Source organism: Gorilla gorilla, chromosome 8 (assembly GCF_029281585.2).
Source record: "Gorilla gorilla gorilla isolate KB3781 chromosome 8, NHGRI_mGorGor1-v2.1_pri, whole genome shotgun sequence".
NCBI classification, from domain to species: Eukaryota; Metazoa; Chordata; class Mammalia; order Primates; family Hominidae; genus Gorilla; species Gorilla gorilla.
This window is the reverse complement of record NC_073232.2, coordinates 93,686,288-93,709,058: the sequence shown is the minus strand read 5'-3', so window position 1 is coordinate 93,709,058 and position 22,771 is coordinate 93,686,288.

Sequence of the window (22,771 nt, the reverse complement as noted above, 5' to 3'; positions counted from 1 at the left end):
TTTTAAAAGGGAATTATAAGAGTGCTCAAAAAATAACAGTGCTCATAAATAGCATTGGTGAATTATTTATAATGATTGAGAAGTGAAGACATTTCTGAGCAGTGAGACAGAAATCCTGATTTATTAATCTATTCCCCAGCAATGTTTATTGAATTAACTCTCTTTTCTCTACTGATTTGAAAATGTTACTTTCATTTTCTACTGAATTTCTATATCTATAGGAAACTATTTTTGAACCACCTTAAACTAAAGCCTCATGTGTATTTGGATCTATTTGGCGGCATTACTTTGCTCACTGCCAAATTTTTCTTCAGAAAGATCAAACCTACTTACAATTCCAATAAACATATGAGCAAGCCTATTCTCCCAAACCATACAGAAATGCTCAGTAACTTAATCTAAAAAACTTTTATATTTGCATATGTAGGTTTTTTATTATTTAAGCCAGGAATTTATATATATGCACACACATATATGAATATTCTATATGCAAAAATTATTTATGTATTGATAATGTTTTAGATAGATGTAAGCTCTTTATATATTAATGCCATTTCATTTTGGTCTATTCTTATAGTATAGAAAATAATATAGTATAGAAAATAATTTTATTATTTGAATTCTGTCTCTCTACTTGTGTTTTTTTTAAGTTTTATTTTTATAGGATTTATAGATTTGGTGGATTCCATCTACCTTATTATAAAATTTTGATTTAAATAGTACTTTATTGAATAAATTATTTTATTGTTAAATTTATTAACTTCTAAGATATGCATTTTTCATGGGCCTGAGAAGTATTAGTGTGTAGTGATTAGCTCCACAGGCTCTAAATTTAATCTGGCTTGGATATGTATCCTGCCTCTTCCCCATACTATATGTATAAATTCATGAAACTACTTTATCTTCTTTAGCCTCTATATTATCATCTTTATAATGGGATTTTAAAAATCAACTAATCAAGAAGGGTTATTGTCCAATTAAATTGGATAAGACATCTAAATAGCTTCATATGGTGACAGACAAAATCAGCACAATCATATTATAAAACAAAGTTAAAATGTATTGTCATAGAAACTTCTGAAGTGGTTGCTGTATTCAAAGTATTTGCTCTACTACTTTTTAAAACCTTACATTGAAGATAAGAAATCTTACGTCAACCTATTTACATTTTAGATATATATAGCTTTTCAGATATTTAGTCTCTATAGAAATCCCAAAATCTTGCCATTATCTTCTGGATATATCATATCTTCACTAATTTCTCTCTTAAGTGGCCACCTTTTGATTTTATTTTTCTCTAGTTTTGTTTTTCAGTGCTGTGGGTTTTTCTTTTCATAATCCTTCATTTAGTACTTTTCAGCAGGCTCCGTTCTCTTCTTCAGGGGTTACTCATATCTCAGATATTCACATTCCTCAGATTACATTCATTACATTTATTTTTTACCCATAAACAAACGTTTCTTGAATTTCTTTAGTTGATTTAAAATTTATTTGTTTGAGTTCCTGCTGTGTATGATTTTCGTGACATAAAGTCATTCTATGTTTGTAAAAATTTCATTTTGATGTCAAATATCCACTTTCAATTACAATGTTCTCTTGATTGTCTTACATAATACATTAAGACATGTTTAGTATTCCTCCTGTTACTTGGAGTAAGCCTGCTTTATTGGAGGTAACTATTACAGAATTTTCAAAATAGTGTCCTCCTTTTAGACTAGTGAGACATGAAAATTTATGAATTTATAAATTGCTTTCTAGATTGATGTGGCTTTCTATTCCTGTGTTTTAGTCTAAATTATTAGGAAAGGAAAGGAAGATATTTACACTTATCTATTTTATTTTTCTGTATTGGCATTCTGTTGCCTGGGAGGCAGGGAGGAAGTAGGAGACCAGCCAGCAAGTTGCACAGGACTTCACTGATTCAGAGTGGTTGTTTTCCATGTTAATTGTAGAAAGCTAATTCTTTTAGGGACTATCTCACTTTCACATGTCTCACAGAGAGCTCTGTGCCACAGTGCCTTCCTTTTGCACAGCCATCCATACTTGAACTAAATTTGGGCTAACACGTTGGCCAAATACCTCACACAATTCCTCCTTTTGAGGCTTCACAGTTTGAACTGGTGCCTTCTGTTCTGAACTTGGTTGTTTTACCATTTTATGTTTGTTTGCTTTTGTTTCTGTTTTTGTTTTGTTCTTTCTCCTGAGATATTCTGTTCACATACTTTCATGCAGGATTTCTTTTATGTTTCACATTATCAGCTTTTCAGTACTTCCTTCAGTACAATCCTATCTGCATTACCACCCATCTATTGATGATATCCATTCTCATCTTCCATTTTGAATAGAGAGGACAGATTTATTTTCACTTTCTAGTACATTTATTTTAAGGGAATTTATGAATGAACAGAGTTAAGCATATAGGTTCAAACAACATCTTTTAACGAGTTGTATATTTATTAAACTATATTGTAAAAATGGCATCCCATCACAATTTAAACCAAAATACTCATCTTCTTTATGTCACCATCTTCAATAAAATAATAATTAAAAGTAATTAATGTTTATTCTCATTCTCTTCTACTCTCATGGGAATATGTATTAAATGCACAGTCAGAACCCTTTTTTTGTTAAACCTGGGAGAATAGGTACAACTGAGTCAGGTACTTTTTCTAAAATGTCAGTTAGGGTATTACACCAGTAATGTAACACCTTGCAATGGTTTTTTATCATTTTACCCAGACTACTTGTCTTCAGTCTTTCCCTTTCCCTTTCTATCTTTCCATGATGTATTTTAAGAAATAGGGAGTTTGCTTCAGTGTGGAACATAATCCTTCAACAGTTTAGAAACAAGACAGTAGAGCAGAAATAGCAAAACCTCTAGAGTTTACTTTGAATTTCCTCCTCACCATGTTCATGTTTGAAATATTGAGCAATTTATTAATTATTTGAGATCCTCTTTTTTCAGTCTATTGAATGGTGAAAATATCTACACTTTAAAATTTTGAAAACATAAATTAGATAAGGTGTTTAAAGAAGTTGCCAGACATTTTCTTTGTCATTGATGAATGTCAATTTTTTCCTTTGTGGAAGCTTTAAGTTGACAGAGTTGGGACTGATCTCTAAATCCTCTTCTGTTCCCTTCTCCCTCTTTTCCTCCATTTCTCCCTCTGCCTTCTTAAAAGAGTGGAAATACAGCAACTTAAAATGATGTAATCGCAATGTTAAATTTCTGTATATGGAGCATAATTACAAATACATAATTAGAACTACAAATGCGCAATGGCAATGGCAATAATGGGTCCGAAGAATTGGAAGAACAATTTTTTGAGTCACTGAACTTGGGATTTTCCTCTTTATAGCAAATTTAAGAAGCAGATATGAATAAGTTGTTTGAGGAGCAGCTTGGCTGTCAGTGTCACATTTCATTATACATAAGCCCAATAATTCTCTTCCTATTAATGAGATATTTGACTGACAACATGATTAAATTACATATGCCTGTGATGTCGCACATTTGGCTGAAAACAGTCTGGATGTCTAACAGATGAGTGCTCTAATTTGACACCAAATGAGGCCACCTTATAGAACGCAACCACTGTAGTCTAGTTTTTCCAGATGGTTGTCATTTTTTCTTCTTCCCCAAAATGACTCTAGCAACTTCAATGACATTATCTGTAACTGCGGGCTTTGGAAAGACTAATTATGCATTTTTTCATATTATAAAATATGCAGTAAAGAGTCAATATTTCCTCAAATATGTATGAACTCTAACACCTTACAGAAATAATAGATTATAGTCATTAATTATTTTGGATAACTCTAAAATAGTGGACATTTTTAATATGCAGGAGTTCCAAAATTTTGTTTGGAATCCTTTGCAAAACTCAATATGGTTTAGAATTTATTGATTATCCACTATATTCTAGACATTGTACTAGTCGGTCTGATAACTACAAATATTGATAAACCATGGCATAAGAAATTCTATACAGTCAGACCATAAAAGATTATATATAAAAATTTTAGTACAATATAGGCTAGTGGATAAAAATTGAGGAAATAAATGTCATGGGAACAAATAAATGGAGATATATTGCATGTGGATTATATTATAATAATTCTTGGGTAAAATGGTATCAGATCTGAGCTTCAAAGAGTAAGAATTTTGCATGTAACGTCAGAGTAGAGAAAGTGCAAGCTTAGGAGGAGATTCAGCTAATAGCAAAAGGGAAAACCTTTGAAATAAGAGAAGAACATTGTGGCCAGGTAGTTAGTATTCTAATGAAAACATTTGTATTAAATAAAAAATAGTCACCATATATTGACAAGTAAAATGAACATATGAAAAGTTTTTAAGAACATATACATTTAAGTCTAATTATTGAGGTATGTAGGCACCACCAATTTATATATATATATAAGAAAATTAACTGAAATTTGCTTATCTGGTAACAAACTCAATATTCTAATTTTCTTCAATAAATGTAATCTATTTGTGCTATAAATTTTTTGAAACTTGACCTTTTATTTATTCTTGCCTTTGATCTATCGTATGCTGTTTATGATTTTGATAGAGTTCTAGAAGCTTGCAAAACCACAAAATAAAGCACCAAAGGCTCCAAATTTTAGTAAGTGAGTGGCTTCCTAAAATAAGTTGAGTCTATTAGTGAAAGCTATAGTGAATTGGGTCAAAAGAAACAAAATACTGACAGATGGCAAAGGGAAATAAGAAATGCCTTTTCAAGTATTTCAAACATAAAAGTAATTCAGATCATGAAGTCCCAAGTCCATTAATAAAGAGGTATATGAAATCTACAATAGCATCACAATAGGCAAGTTATTGACCTGCTTTTAAGATAGGTGTTTAACAAGAGTTGTTTTCTTTTAAAATGATGTAGCAATCAGTATTATCATCTGAATTTATAAGCCGCACAGTGGTAAAGGTAGAAGTGATAGGAGTAAACACTTCAAACATTTAAGCCTAAACAAATGAACATCTAGGTGACACACATTTCAGGATGTTGAAAATTAGACAATAAATGGCCTTGAAATAAATCTGTAAAATCATAAATGAACTTGACTAGTGTTCTCCAATATTACATGAATTGGGAGCTAATGATTAAAAATTGTAAAGTACTAGAATTTATGTGTGATTTTAAAAATAAAAAAGAATGTGAAAAGAATTTTTTAAAGGACCAACGTTAAATTTCAAAAGGCACTTACATTTAAAAAACACTTAACTTTTTGTTAGAATCAAAAGTAAAGATTTTTATTAGTAAATAAAGAATACATTAGAATCACACCCAAGTGTAGGTAAGTTTACTAACCCAGTCATTTTTTCTTTATTCATTGTCATATATTCGGATTTTTCCCCTAAACCCTGATACCCATTTATACTTGAGACTGTATTGTTCAGGATAAATTACCTCAAGATTATAATTTACCTTGTAAATCATAACCTGGAATATTTATCAATACCTAGGAGTAAGAATGTGAGTGAGTTAGTTAGTTTGTTATTTTTTACTTAGCTAGATCAACTTTGTAAAGACATGATTTCTTTAACTTGAAGTAAGTTAATACGATAATTCTATTTTTTTGTCTTGAATATTTACCTATAAAGGCAGTACACTGTTTTAAATCTATACCTTATTCAAACTGATATTATGTTAAAACCTGTGGAAAATATCTGGGAGGAGACATGGTTGATAAGAATTTTTCAGAAATATATGCAGTTTCCAAGAACAAATACTATTCCTATTTGTATAGGCTAAACTGTAATTGTAGTAAAAATAATCTTAACCACAATTAAGCTAAAAATGATATCAATAACAGTTTAATAGAACTTATGAAACACTTCCAAATATGTTATCACAATTAACACTCGTAACAACACTTTTAAGAAGGGATTTATTAACTTTTGCCTTCATTGAAGAAATATTTATGTAGTACTTGTACATGCCTGCTATAGTTTCAACATTTTAATACTGAGCTCCTCTTCCATACATAGTTCTGTACATTGCTATCAGAATTCATTTGTTGAGTCAAGTGAAAATTCGAGGTGGGATTTTGACAGAAATTGAATGGATCATATTATATTATTATATAGTATAGCATATTAATTATATGATATTCATATTAACTAATGTGGAATAACTAATAATTGCTACATCCTTAAATCTAGAAACATGGCAAATGTCTCTATTTGTCAGTCTTAGTTTTGTAATCTTTCATTTATTTTATAGTTTTAAATAAAAAGATTGCACAGTTATTTTATACATATCTTAAGTAATTTGTTACTGCTGAAATATAGGGTAAGTTCTGGTCACTACAAGCACCAAAATCCCATTACCAGTTGCTGCTATCTAGCTGGAGGAGACAGAGTGGGAATGGTGATGGGCTGACACTGTTAGCAGCTTTTGTTGGAACAACCCAGCAAGAGTTGATGATTCTGCTCCTCTCCCAGGTACATACTCAACATTCCATGTATTGGCCAATAAAGGTCTTACCTTCTACGATAGTACTTTCCCAGCTCTTTAGAGCTTGATTCCGCGCTTCATTCAGATCTTGTCAGCTGTCTTTCAGGCTTTGCTTTGTCTGTGGTGAACTTAGAGCACATCTACTTGTTTTGCATATTTTTATAAATGTATTTTTATCATTTTTGTCAAATTCAGAGCAGTTAGTGGAGGCCTACTATACCTTCAATCTATCAAATGGGGCTGAGATCAGAATTTCCTTATATTTAAATATTTAAATCATTATTACTTTTGAAATGTATTTTCATAAAAATTTTGAATACAGCTCTAAATGTATGATTTTTCTAAATAGTGATTAGTGCCAACAAAATACCTACGTTAAATTTTGAAAGATGCACTTATACTCACTGATTGTATTTCTCAGCCACCTCAATCTGTACTAATCTGGTTTGGGCCCCATTGCTCCAAGAAACAACCTTCATAAAGGGAATCAGTCAATGTAAGGTGGTTTCCTTTTAAAAATGTATTAAATCTGTAACTTTTTGCTCGTTTATTTCTTTTCTCCTACCCACAGTAATTTTAAATTTTTTTCTTAATTTGATTTTGTAAAATATGTATATGAAATAGCCCAAAAGTTTATTTAAGCCCTTATTTTGCAAAGAAAACAATTACAAGAATAATGCATTATCAATTTACAGCACCCTTGAAAAATGAAGAATTTAACATGCCATTATTTCCATCCCCAAACCAACACACCATAATTTGTAATAACCTCAAAACTTAAAACTATATGAGAATGTATTTTCTTACTCTTCTTTTATCTCTTATTATCATATTGAGTTTTTCTACCAACACAGTTAATTGACATTACACTTAACATATTTGTTTAATTACTAACAGACACTTCTTTTAGATCTTCCATTTTATTAAGGCCTAAATTATGAATTGTTTTTACGTAGGTAAAGTACTTTTTTCAATTCTTTTTTTTTTTTCAGTGAGGTTGTATGAGTGGCAGCTTTTTAACTTATTCATATTTAGTAGTTCTCGGCTGAGTAGAAAATTCTTGTACCATAATTTTTTTTGTTTTATTGATTGATTGATTGATTTGAGACGGAGTCTTTCTCTGTCGCCCAGGCTGGAGTGCAGTGGCGCTCCAGAAAACAACAACAACAACAAACACACACACACGGCTTTCAGTGTCAATCATAAGATGGAGGAATATGTTTTTATCTAAGGTACTTTTCAGAAACATTGATGCTGCCCAGTATTTATCCTGATATTTATCCCAACTTCCCCACAGCTGACCTGTCCAGTCACAGCAAAAGTTTATGCATTTTTGTAAGATTCTCTTTCACTTAAAACACAGTTTGACCCAATGCATTCTTCTTTCAGTATAACAATCTTTGCATTAAAATAAACTAAATGAGGTTTTCAGAAGTTGGAGATCCTCCTTCTCTAATTGCTAGCACTAATATAGATGTGTGTGTGTGTGTGTGCGTGTGTGTGTGTGTGTGTGTGTGGAGATGAGGTTTCGCTGTGTTGCCCAGGCTGGTCTGGAACTCCTGGGCTCAAGCTACATTTCCCACTGCGGCCTATTAAAGTGCTGGGATTTTAATTTCTACTTTCATACCGTATAAAGTATTCCAAGTCCATATATGAGGAGGAAATTTGGATGCAATTGCTCAGTTTTCTATACTTCCTGGAAATTCTTTGTATTTCCACATTAAAAGAAAACTTTTAATGTTATCTATCCTTTAGATATTTAATTTTCAAAAATGATTTATATGTTTTGATTGAAGCCCCAACTTACAATTTAGAGAAATGTGAAAATGTCAAACGAAAGGTATATGAAATTGTTATAAGAAAAGATTAGGGAAATGTACCACTTTCCTCATATGGTAACTGTTCTACCTGCAGGATGATAGGGATTTTATTTTTGAGTCATCGGTTTCCTGGACTCACGGTTTTGTTCTGACTTCTAAGTGGTGTGATGACATTAATACACAAAATAAAATGTCTTTAATATTTCTTGCCAAGACTGAGTCATTTTTTCTAATTTTATATGCTTATGGATGTCATCATTTCCTCATGGGATATACATAGACCTAATTGGCAGAAAGAAATGACTTTCCATTCTGTTAAACTTAGGTGCTTCCAAAGATGCTGTTCTTTCTTAAAGAAGACTATCCTTCTGTCATAAATTTTTATTTGGGGTGGAAATAGTACAAGCTTTGAAGACAGGCAAACTCAAAATCAAATTCCAGGTTTTTCATGTAAATGTGTGAGCATAAGTATTTAATACAACTTGATAGCATCAGTTTTCCAGTTTCAAAACTGGAAATGATATTGTCTATCATGGGGGGATCAGCAATTCTACATAGAGCACAAAAAATCCCCTGCAAAATAAGCACTTTTCTCAACCATTGATATTTGATTCAATGTTTCATTTAGATTTTCTGTATCCCTGAAATGGATTGGCATTTGAATAAAGTTATTTTTATCCATTACGTTAACTCTTAGAGTGAAAGAAGATTGTGAAATGTTCCTCCCTGTCTCTTCGTAGGCTGCTTCCTAAAGGTTTTTAGGTCTCCCACACATCAGTATTTTCTTGAACTCTATCACGCCGCATCAGAGGTAAAAGAACAAAGGGAATGAGTCTTTGAAAGAGGGGGATTCAAAGATTCATTAGTCCTGACTCTATAAAGAAATAATTTTGTTCTTGAATTATCTCAGATTTTCTCCTAAGGATGGAGGGAATGTATAAGTGTGTGAGTTACCATAGGGTATTTGAATTAGCAAACACCACCTATTTTAAAGAACGGCAGTGAAAATTCCCAAGACATTTTAGGGCGAAGCAAATTAACCAGCAAGCAAATAAGCAAAAAAAGAAGCAAATACATTGTCTTTCTAATAAAATCTGTTTTTAGATCTTTCAAAAAGATTCAACGGCCTTTACATGTTATGCCTGTTTATTTATTAATTCATCAATATCCCACATATTCATGAACTTGTCTCTGGGATTTCCACTTTGTATTGTTTATCTATGGTTAAATACTGTCTCAATAGCTATAACTATAAAAATCTGTCATTAAGTCAAAATCTTGTAGTTCTCTTTTCTTCAAAATTTTATAAATATTCTTTTCTCTGTACTGTTCTGTATAAATGTTAGGATTTACAAAATAAGTTCTTTTTAAAAAATAGGACATTTTTATGTTCTCACAAGTGGGAGCTAAACTATGAGGATGCAAGGGTATAAGCATAAGCTAGTGGACTTCAGGGACTTTGGGGGGAAGGTTGGGAGGGGGTGAGGGATAAAAGACTACGTATTAGGTACAGTGTACCCTGTGTGGGTCATGGGTGCACTAAAATCTCAGACATCACCACTAAAAACTTATCCAAGTAACCAGACACCTCCCGTACCCCAAAAACTACAGAAATTGTTTTTAAATAAATAGGATATGAATTGAAAATGCATTAAATTTTAATTAATTTGGGGATATAGTTATAATATTGCATCTTCTTACCTATGAATGTAGTTATTTTCAGCTTTTCTCCATAAGACGTCTTTTGGTAGATACAAAAAGATCTTTTGTTAGGTACCATATTATGGGCATCACATGAGAGCACATTTTCTATTACACTGTATTATATTTAATTAGTTTTCAGTCACACACATAGAAACAATAAACTCTTTATTTGCCAGAGTTTTAGATTTTCTATTTCATATAAAGAATCCTGTCATCTATTAATATAAGTAGGAAAGCTTTGGGTTTTTTTAAATACTTATAGCTTTAATTTCTACCTCTTTCTGTATCTTATAATCTTATTGAATGGCCAAGGGTCTCCAATGTTATATTGATTGGATCAGTGTGGAAATAGCAGATATCTCTGTTTTGTTTCTTGATTTAATAAGAAATGCATTTAAATACTCAATATAAAGTACAATATTTATTATGAATCTTTGATAAATGCCTTTTATTAGATTAAATACATCCTCTTTTATCCAGTATAAGGTTTTCACATATTGATTATTAAATATTGCTCAATACTTTTAATTTTCAATTTTGAAATATCGTTTGTTTTTCACTACATTAGCATGTACTTTCTCCTTTAATCTATTAATATGGTAGATTATGTACATTGGTTTTCTGATGTTAACCCATCTCCACATTTCCAGATAAATTTTAATTAGTCATTGTATGTGTATTTCATTTGCTAATATTTGATTCAGCAATTTAACTTCTATGTCCATGACAGAACATGGTTAAAATTTTATTTTTCCCTTGCAATTCTTGGCCAGTTCTTTCATCATGGTACATTCATTACTCAAAAAAATTTATGAGAACATCTTTGCCAGACACTTTTTTGAGTGGAGATACAGAGGTTAAAAAAAAAAATTCTCTTCTCTAATGAAACTTGCATTCCATTGACATGTGCAGATGGGATATCAAGTTATAATGCATGCAAGGTAAGTGGATGGAGATATTTCAGTTAGGAAGAAAAGAAAAAGGCATGCTGGAGTAAAGCAAACTGAAGTGAGGGGATGGGCTATATAAAGGTGACATTTTACAGGCATAAAAAATAACTGACAGCAAGGGGTCCAGTCATTTATTCACCATTGCATAAAGATGTATTCAAGAAACAGGTAGAATTCTGGTATTTCTGGAGCACCGAGAGAGATCAAAAGTGGTACAAAATGATATCATAGGCCAGGGGCAGTGGCTCACGCCTGTAACCTTGGCACTTTGGGAGGCCAAGGGGGGCAGATCACTTGAAGTCAGGAGTTCGAGATCAGCCTGGCCAACATGGTGAAACCTGTCTGTACTGAAAATACAAAAAAAAATTAGTCAGCATGGTGGTGGGCGCCTGTAGTCCCATCTACCTGGGAGGCTGAGGCAAGAGAATCTCTGTAACCCAGGAGGTGGAGGTTGCAGTGAGCTGAGATCACACCACTGCACTCCAGCCTGGGCGACAGAACAAGACTCTGTCTCCAAAAAAAAAAAAAAAAAAAAAAATCATAAAGTTACTCAGGGACCATAGAATGGAAATTCCTTACTATCTGTGGTAAAGATTTTGATTTATACCATCAATGTGAGGTTGTAGAAGGTTTTATGTGGCATAGTAATATGAAACATGAAATTGGTTTGTGAACAGAGCCTACACTTCATGGAGGAAGGAGCAATGGGACTTGGGGTTACAGCAGTAAACTGGGATCAGAGTGTGAAGACCCTGATGGGAAGTATGATAAGGTTTTGTAATTCTTGCCTGAAAGCAGTGAGTGGATTGAAAGACCATAATCAGATGAGAGAAGTGATAAGATTCTTATTTATTTATTTTTTAAGCTCAATATAAATGCAGCGGAAATGGAAATGACAGGGATATCCAAGCAATATACGTGTTAGAAGTGACAAGATTGGTGAACGGGTAGAGTTGAGTTGTAAAAGAACATGAATGAACTAAAAATATTTTCAGCTTTATGGCTTTTAATTCACTTAGATTAAAAATAAATGATAGGCAATGTGAGAAATGAGTTCACAGTAGGATCTTCATATTAAGTTGAAATTTTAAAAATAGGAATGCTGTCATCTGTTCATATTTTGGAAACCAGAAAAACCACTTGCTTACTGAATACGTGACCTATAAAAAATTATGTTGGAACAGAAGAAAGGATCCGCAAACTACATTCATAAATTTTATTTTCTGATATTGAATTCCCCATGCATTGCTTGGTATTATGTATATATTTTCTAATCTTAGCAAAAAACATGTGAAACTAGTCTGCACAGAACCAGAAACGTGAATTATGTTTCCCAACTTCTTGACATTCCCTTCTTCCTTATGCCCCATAAATCATCAAGTCAGAAAGATTCTCATCCTAAAGATGTCTACATTTTTAATTCACTCGGTAGTTATAATAGTGGATTCCAGAGTCAGACTTTCTTAATTTGAATATCTCTTTACCATTTATCTGTGTGATCTTCAGGGAATGATTTAATATTTTTGTGCATCAGTTTGTCTGCATCTTTCCTTTGCTTAAAACTGCTATGGTTCTTTCCTTTGCTGTTTGAATAAATAACAAGTCACTTCTTGTCCACAAGTCTCTGCACAATCTGTCTCTTGCCTATACTTCTGGCTTCATGATAGACCATTTTCCAAATGCAGTGACACCAGTTTTCTTTCACACTGATGCACTCGCAGGTTTTATTTCATGCTCTGTGATATGTGTCTAAACTGACTTCCTAAGGGAGAGGGAGACTTGGTTGAGCAAAGAATCACATTGCTCTGCTACGAAGTCCAAATTAGTTTATAACAATCCCAGCAGTCCCAAATTAGCTACTTCACTTCTGGCACTGGTAGAAATGATCCTGAGATCGCTGTGCTTTGACAAGGATCCTGCTGTATTTCACATTATCTGTAGAAGTGAAGAGTGTATGTGGGCACCACCCATGAAGTGCTACTATTGTGTAGTAGTCTCTGCAGCTCCTGAAATCCTTCCTATTGTTGGTATTTGACCCCTGATGACTGCCCATTGGTCTTACCAGGCTCTATTGGGACACTGAAATCATAACAGTGTTTTTTTGTTTGGAGCTTCAAATATCTGTGAGAAGGAAATGATGACTCTAACCCCAAATCGGTAATGGGTTAAAAAATTTAACTGTTGCAGTGAGTAAGTTTTCTCCATGATTCTCATGTCAGCTAAGGGTGAAATGCCTTCTCTCTCTCTAAACAGCATAAAAGCCTTCTCAACTCCTTACTAGGGGAAAGATCCTGCTGTATCTAGAACAATGCGAAAGAAAATGCAGTTAATAGCCACCTACTTACTATCCACATTTAATAAATGTAGGTGCTGCTATATTCAATTCTGGGTTGTTGTTTTTTTTAATAGAATTTAAAAATAGAAATTTTTTCACAATTTTTCAGTCTTCTTTAGGGGAAGCCACTATTCTGCTGCACTGAAATTGGTACATATTTTTATGTGCATTTTTATGAACCTAACAGAAATGCATGAATTCAAAAACCACAGTGTTGCTGCATGTTCTTAAAATTAATGTAAAATGGTGTCAAACTTGTAACTTGCTTTTTTTTTAACATAACTGAACTGTCTTAGAAATGTAGCAGAGTTTCTGGCTTGTTCATAGCACTATTTCTTTTTCAAAGCTAATGTATATTATGCTTTGAATTTTGATTTATTTTCTCCCTTTAAATTTCAGCTCAAGAGCTTAGAATTCAACATATACGCTTGAATTGTCATATCATGTGGCAAACTTTGACAGTAAATGCCAGTTGCTAACCTCATTAATGATGTCTCTATTTGCAATTCAAAGATAATGATTTTTTAAGAGAAAGAACATAAACAACTATGTAAAAATAGAAACTGCTCCATTTTGTTCCAAAAAGGAAAAATATACCTATAAACAGATACAAAAAATTTCTCAAAAATATGTAATACAAAATTTACCTGTGCAGAGATTAAATTTTACATGTTTTAGAACTCAGAAGACACTGTTTTTAGTTGGATTTGCCATTTACTAGGTTCAAGTGTAAGACAAAATTTGAGGTTTTATTCCTTTATCTCTAATTTTTTTCTTACTTGTATGTTTATCAGAAATGGAAAACTAATTATTAAAAATGTGAAATATCACAATGCTTCAGTCTCACAATCTTTTTAATGCAATTTTGCAGCCTTTCCCTAGAGACTTGGGTTCAGTGGGTCTGGAGTGGTGCACTTTAAAATCGACACCTCGGGTATGTGTAATGCAGGTGATCCTAAAACATATGGATTAGCAATGTACCTAGAAAACTGGAGGTATTTAAGAAAGTTCACTTTATCTTTCCAAAATACTTTCACTATGTAATTCACTTATGTATAATTTAGATAACCATATAATAAAGAAAGAATATAATTAGGAATGCAATTCCAGTTTTATTCTGCCAGGTAGAAATAGCTTAAGTAAAGGTATTCTTCAGAAACTCTCCAAATACTATTTTGATGTACCTAACACAGAAGTGATACAATAACTCCACCAAAGACTCCATAACATTTTGAGGGGTTAGACATTTAATTTAGTGTTTGCGCATGTTGCTTGGTTTTGGTTATTCAGAAAGAGAGAGATATTAAAATCTCCTGATGGGTGATAAAGGTATTAAAGTTAAATTTGTTGGAAGCTTTGTTGTCTAATGAAAAACATCTGGCTATTTGGAAGCAGGCAGATGCTCAAATAAATTTTTCATTTTTCATAAAATGTGCCTGCCACTTGGCTGAAATCTTAGTATGTTAGATATAAATGTTTCATTCATCCATATATTTAAATAATATGAGTAGGTTAAGATCAGCAGAATTACAGAGGTACTTTATTGCTATGTTATATTACAATTATGTCAACAAATTAACTTTGTTATTTGGATGTAACAATTTTTAGAGCACTTATCACTTTTTTCTGTCAGATTTTGATTCTCAGAGACAACTAAAAACACAGAAAATGAAAACAGTTTCTAAAAAATGCACTATATACTTTTTGTCAAAATATTTTTTAAACTTATAGGTGGAAGGTAACGTATAGCAATTTCTTATGTAAAATGGCCAGGATACCATAGATTAAAATCTTCACGGGTAGTGAAATAGATAATGGGATGGCATACAGAGGAATTGAAATGATAGAGATAAATAGACTATATAGGTCCAGATTCCAGAATCAAGATTTCTAGGTGTCTACTGGTTCATCTGTAAAGCTTTCATTTTACAATGAATTAGCTACAACATTTCAACTCTATTTGGATGTTTAGTATAAGTGTAAGTGTTATAAAATTAGGAACCATGATGGGAATTAAATATTTATACATTTCTATGCAACCTCTGCAAATAACGTTTTGCTACTTACTTATTTTTATCGTAAAATTTCCAAATACAAAGAAGTTAAAATAATAATACAATGGAAACATATACACCCATTATCATGTCTCCTAAGTGATTAATTCATTATCGATCTTGTTTAATTTGTGGCCCTCCAAAATCTAACACCCTAGTCCATATTATTTTTTTGTTATATTGAGACATAATTTACACATCATAAATTTCACTCTTTTAACATATATAATTTAGTATGTTTTTAGTATGCTTAATAGTTTGATGTCACCATCACCACCCCCCGCAAAAATAAAAATGTATAGCTTTTAGCAGTGACTCTCATTAGCTCCTCCCTCCAGCTCTTGGCAGCCACTAGCCTATTTTTGTGTTTATGAATTGTCTATTTTGAACATCATATGACATGTGGTCTTTTGCTTCTGAGTCTGTCACTTAATACAGTGTTTTCAAAGTTCATCCGCATTAAAGCATGTTTCAATACTTCATTCTTTTCATATCATTCCAATGGATATTTCATATTTTGTTATCTATTCATCAATTGAAGGGCATTTGAGTTGTTTCCACATATTTGGTTGCTAAGAACATTTGTGTACAGGTTTTCATGTGAACATATATTTTCAACTCTTTGGGGTTTAGTCCTGGAAGTGGAATGGTTGGGTTATATGAATACTCTTTGCTTACATTTTTGAGGAACTATTTTTCCCCCACTGAATGGTCTCAGGACCCTTGTTGAAAATCAATTGATTATAGTTGTATGTATTTATTTATTATGGACTGTAAATTGTATTCCATTGATCTATATTATATGTCTATGTGATTTTTTGTCCTTTATTCTATGAATTTGGTGTATTAAATCGCTTTTTTTTATGTAGGACCAATGTTGCATCTTCTCAGTCTCACTTGGTCATGGCATATCATCCTTTTTACATGTTGCTGGATTCAGTTTGCAAGTATTTTGTTGTAGATCTTTGTGTCCATATTCATAGGAGCTATTGTTCTACAGTTTTCTTTTCAAGGCTTTTGCCTGATTTTGGCGTCAGGTAACACTGGCCTCATAGAATGGGTTGAAAGGTGTCCCCTCCTCTATTTTTGGGAAGAGTTCAGGAAGGATTGGTGTCATTTTGTCTTAAAATATTTGGTGGAATTCCTTAGTGAAGTTGGTTCTGGGCTTTTATTTCTGGAAATGTTTAGATTACTAACTCGGTTTTTTTACTTGTTACACATATATTCAGATTTTTTTGTTTCTTCTAGAGTCTGTTGCTATGATTTGTGTCCATTTCATCTGGTTCACAAATATATTGGCAATAGCCAAAATATGGATACAACCTAAGTGTTTGTTGGTGGATGAATGGATAAAGAAGCTGTAATATATATACAATGAAATGTGTATAGAGGTATACATATTGTATATACATGATATATATACACAATGAGATAGTTTTTCAGCTTTAAACGGGGGATTCTGCCATTAAGGTAACATGGATGAAACTAGAGGGCATGATGTTAAGTGAAATAAGTCAGGCAGATAAAGGAAACTACTGCATGATCTCACTTATATGTGGAATCTAAAAATTTCTAACATGTAAAAACAAAGAGTAGAAAGGTGGTTACAAGAACTCAAGAGGGTAAGAAAAATGAGATATAGCTCTTTAAAAAAAATAAAATAGGAGTCTGCAGCTATGAATTTCCCCCTAAGCACCATTTTAGTTAATCCTGTAAATTTTACTTTCCATTTTTATTCCTTTAATTTAATTTCTCTTGTGATTTCTTTCTGAGATTGGTTATTTAGGAGTGGGTTATTAATTTCTACATATTTGTGAACATCCCAGTTTACTTTTGTTATTAGTTTCTAATTTCACTGCATTGTGGTTATGTTACTGAGAATTCTGCTTTGGGATGAATTCTTTAACCGAGGAGATCAACAGAGCTAGAGTTCTGGACCAGCAATCTCAGTTCTTGTGGTAGTGCGCAAAGAACTGCAAACTAACACCAAAATGCAAGCTCAGAGCAAAGTTCATCAAAGCTCAGTAATACATTCTCAGAGACAGAGTGGGCTGATTTCACTTCACAGAAATGAGCCCCTCTTTACAGAGCTCAGGGTGCTTTTATCCAGTTTGTGGGGAGAAGTTGAGGCTTAGGCTGGATTTGAGTAGCAGGATGATGTCATTTGATGGGGAGTTTGTGGTTACATAACTGAAGTTAAACTGCGCATGTTTTTATCCGTAATTCATTAAGGAAAGCCCACTTAAGGGGGCAAAAGCACATGTAAATTTTATTATAATCACTGTATAATGAAGATAGGGTTACCTGGGGTTCTGGTCTAGATGGACTGGGCCTATTGAGAGGTGACAGCGTGCTGGCAGTCCTCACAGCCCTCGCTCGCTCTGGGCGCCTCCTCTGCCTGGGCTCCCACCTTGGCAGCACTTGAGGAGCCCTTCAGCCTACCGCTGCACTGTGGGAGCCTTTCTGGGCTGAACAAGGCCGGAGCCCGCTCCCTCAGCTTGCGGGGAGGTGTGGAGGGAGAGGCGCGGGCGGGAACCGAGGCTGCGTGCGGTGCTGGCGGGCCAGCGCAAGTTCCGGGTGGGCGTGGGCTCCGCGGACCCTGCACTCCGAGCGGCCGGCCGGCCGGGCAATGAGGGGCTTAGCACCCTAGCCAGCGGCTGCGGAGGGTGTACTGGGTCCCCCAGCAGTGCCAGCCCACTGGCGCTGCACTCGATTTCTCGCGGGGCCTTAGCTGCCTTCCCACAGGGCAGGACTCGGGACCTGCAGCCCGCCATGCCTGGGCCTCCCACCCACTCCGTGGGCTCCTGTGCTGCCCGAGCCTCCCCGATGAGCACTGTCCCCTGCTCCACGGCCCCCAGTCCCATCGACCACCCAAGGGCTGAGGAGTGCGGGCGCAGGGCGAGGGACTGGCGGGCAGCTCCACCTGCAGTCCCGGTGCGGGATCCACTGCGTGAAGCCAGCTGCGGTCCTGAGTCTGGTGGGGAAGTGGAGAACCTTTCTGTCTAGCTAAGGGATTGTAAATACACCAATGAGCACCCTGTGTCTAGCTCAAGGTTTGTAAACACACCAATCAGCACCCTGTGTCTAGCTCAGGGTTTGTGAATGCGCCAATCAACACTCTATATCTAGCTATTCTGGTGGGGACTTGGAGAACCTTTGTGTCCACACTCTGTATCTAGCTAATCTGGTGGGGAGGTGGAGAACCTTTGTGTCTAGCTCAGGGATTGTAAACGCACCAATCAGTGCCCTGTCAAAACAGACCACTCGGCTCTACCAATCAGCAGGATGTGAGTGGGGCCAGATAAGAGAATAAAAGCAGGCTGCCCCAGCCAGCAGTGGCAACCCGTTCAGGTCCACTTCCACACCGTGGAAGCTTCCTTCTTTTGCGTTTTGCAATAAATCTTGCTACTGCTCACTTTTAGGGTCCATGCTGCTTTTATGAGCTGTAACACTCAGTGCAAAGGTCTGCAGCTTCACTCCTGAGCCAGCGAGACCAGGAACCCACCAGAAGGAAGAAACTCCGAACACATCCGAACATCAGAAGGAACAAACTCCAGACGTGCCACCTTAAGAGCTGTAACACTCACCGCGAGGGTCCGTGGCTTCATTCTTGAGGTTAGTGAGACCAAGAACCTACCAATTCGGGACACACTATGCCACTTTAGAGGATTTTTAATCCATGCTCCAGTTCTCTTTTTCTCCAGGATGTGCTAGTGATGCAGGATTTTTTGCTCTTTGGTTCAGCTAAAATCGAGCTTCTTGTCTCAACCAGGAAAAATTAGGCACGTGGAACATTGAAAAGTAAAAAGAGCAGAATTTATTAAGCAAAAAGGAAAACTCTCAACAAAAAGAGGGGCCTGCACCCAGGTTTTCCACCTCATATAACTGAATACCAGGGCACCACATGTGCACTGAAGAGGCCCTGCTCCTCCCTTGCACAAGATGCAAATTCCTGGTGGCTCCACCCCATTCTCCCAGTGCACGTGCAGGTCCTTTGTCTGAGCCACTCCACATTAATTTATTTCCCTTACTACGCATGTGTTAAGGGACAGAATTTTTCACCATGGGCATGTTTAGGCAAGCCCCCTGTGCACAATGACCTGGGTGGCATTTGGCTGACTCCTACATCTCTCACTAGCCACAGACTTTACCACAAACTCCATCTGTTAGGGTGGAGTTAGGGTGATCTTGGTGCTGGACTTAGATGGGCCAGGGCCTGTCTTAGTGACAACCCTTCTGATCTCTTCTCTCATCCCCTCCCAGCTGCTAATGTCTATCAAACTACTTAACAGTTATAAAACATGTGCTTTGCATAATTTCAAGTATTTTAAGTTAGTTGAGGCCTGTTTTATGGCCTAGCATATGGTTCAGCTGGGAATGCTTCTTGTGATCTTGTTGCATGAAGTGCTCTCTAAGTATCTGTTAGGTCTCGCTGGTTTATAGTGTTGCTCAGGTCTTCTGTTTTTCTTGTTGATCTGTGTAGTTGTTCTGAACACTACTGAATTTGGTGTATTACAATCTCCAAATACTCTTGTAGAACAGTTTAATTATCCATTCAATGCTGTCACTGTCTGCTTTGTATAATTTGGGACTCTATGTTTTCAGATTATCACGAAGCAAATCCCAGATATATGATTTGAGCTGTGCATATCTAAGTGTGTGTACTTAAATGGCAAGAACCTGTTTAATATAACACCACCACCATTATCTCAACTGTTGAAATTGACAATAGTTTCTTAAATCAAATGTCTATAATCAGAATTCAACTTTCCCAAATTAATTCACAATTTATTTTAATTTTACATTTTCTTTTACTTTATTCATTCCCTTGTCAAAATGCATATACCCATGAAACCACCAAACCTTACAATATTTCCATTATTCAGATGGTTTCCTCATGTCCCATCAATAAAATATCATATATTCATATATAACTATTATTGTGACCTAAAATACCACTATGTTAGTTTTGCTTGTTTTTGATGATTAGAATTATGCGGTTTTTACCCTTTTATGCCTGGTTTTGTTTGCTCAACATTTTGCCTTTGAGTTTTATCCATGGTATTGCATGTAAGCAGTAGTTCGTTCTTTATCTTTGCTCTATTGTTTTCTACAGCCTAACTACAAAATAGTGTATTTACTTAGTCTATCCTCATGTTGGTGGACATTTAGATAGTTTCACATAGCACTCAGAAATAGGGTATACATATGTTTAGCTTTGGAAGTTCCAACGTGGTAGCATCAGTTCTATTCTAGGCATCAAGATATAAGTGTTGCAATTAGCCTACATTCTTGCCAGTACTAGATGTAATTGCTACTTTTCAAAATGGTAGGCCTTTTCCACCTCTGAGTGAGAACATGTGGTGTTGGGAATTGAACAATGAGAACACTTGGACACAGGAAGGGGAACATCACACACCGGGACCTGTCGTGGGGTGGGGAGAGGGGGGGAGGGAAAACATTAGGAGATTACCTAATGTAAGTGATGGGTTAATAGGTGCAGCATAGCAACATGGCATATGTATACATATGTAACAAACCTGCACTGTGTGTGCATGTACCCTAGAACTTAAAGTATAATAATAATAATAATAAAAGAAAACAAACAAAAAAACAAAAAACAAAACAGAAAAAGGTAGGCCTTTAAGTAATGACTGTATTGGTTAATCTCTACTGCCTTTAAACAGTTTGGGTTTTTTTTTTTTTTTCCCCAGTTTCCATACTTGGTTTTTTGGTGGGAATATTAGTCTTTTACAAATAAACACACAGTATTTTTGTACAGTTTATTTAAGTCAAAATCTAATAAGGTCTATAGGTTGCAGTTACTTGACATCTCTTAAGTCTCTCAATTTACAGGTTCTCACTCCATATTCCGTCTTCTCTAGCTATTATTTTCTGAGACCAAAAAGGTCAATTGTCTTGTACAGTATCTCATGGCCTGCCTTTTTCTGATTCATCTCCATGGTGCCATTCATCATTTTTCCTCTGTTTGCTTATTTGTAATAAATACATATACCAAGCTCTATATGATTCTGACATTTTTTTTGCAATAACGCTTTATACTTTGTTCTCTTCCAACAGAGTGCACATAATCCAAATATCACTCTTTATATGTGTGTGATATTAGTGCCTATTAAATAATTCCCTGATCTTTTATTTTATTATGTGTTAAAAATGGTCATGTTCTTATTTACTGTTTCTTTTTCATTTATTATCTGGAATGCTTCTTTAAAGATAAATTTGTACTCATCATCTAGTTGGTTGCCCTGAAGCATAACCATAAAACAAGAAGACACAAGTTCAAAACACTTGATGTTTTCCCTTCATTTACAAATTTTTTGATTGATGAGTTGTACCATTAGTATCTTTCAAAGGTGATCAATGGGTCTATTATTTTATTACTTTGTGATAATATTATGGAGTTTAACAAAGAGGTTGCAATTGATGGCAGCATTTTCTAACTGAAGCTAAAACTTGGTTCACCATTGGTTACAGAGATTCTCCTTGCATGGGATTTTAAATCTTCTTAGCTATGTTCGTAGAAGTCCTTGAGTACATCCTTACTATGCAGTATGATGAAATATTCTAGGTCTTCTGGGTACGTTTCTTGCCCTAGACCCAGATAGCTTTTTGTGTAAGAAGTGTTAGCTCGTCTTAGTGAAGAATTATACTTAGAATTTACAATATGGGCACTAGGGATGCTCTTTGCTATTGAAGTAGGCACTGTGTCTAGGTAATTTCAGTGGACAGAGCTAGGAAATCAAATTTTTAAGGAATAAACTTAATATGAATTAATAATTATACTTCCGAATTGATTTCAGGAATACAGGGTTTTATAACCTCACCAATATTATTTCTTCTCTTTCTTTTCTTGTGCTGAAAATCCTAGTTCTCAATGGAACTGACATAGTCATTTCTCTTATGCTGTAATACACCCACAATAGTATCAGAATAACAATATGAATGTACAATAACACCATAAAACAATATGTTTATTCCAAACAATTTTGAATTTTTTTGCAGGTTTTTCTTTTTGATTATTTTAAACATAACTCAATACAGCTATATAGAAAGTTTCAGAGATTTAAAACCACTGAAAGTGCTTATACCTTCAACTATGTCACAGGTAGATTCATTGGTTTCATCTTGATTTGGGATTTTAGGGATTTCTTTATAAAATTAATTATGCTTTATAATAATTTAAAATCTTTTTATGATTCTGAAATGCAGTCTCTCCTTTTACATTTGTTGTATTTTATTCTGAGTTCTGCCTATCATAACTGCCATTGAAGATCATTAGATGATCTTCATTCTTATCAGAAGAAAAAATGCTAATTGCTCAGTTACTTATTCATTAAGTATATATTGACATTAAAACTATTAAGATAATAAGCGAAGAGTAGAATGTGCAGAGAAATGAACTATTTGACCC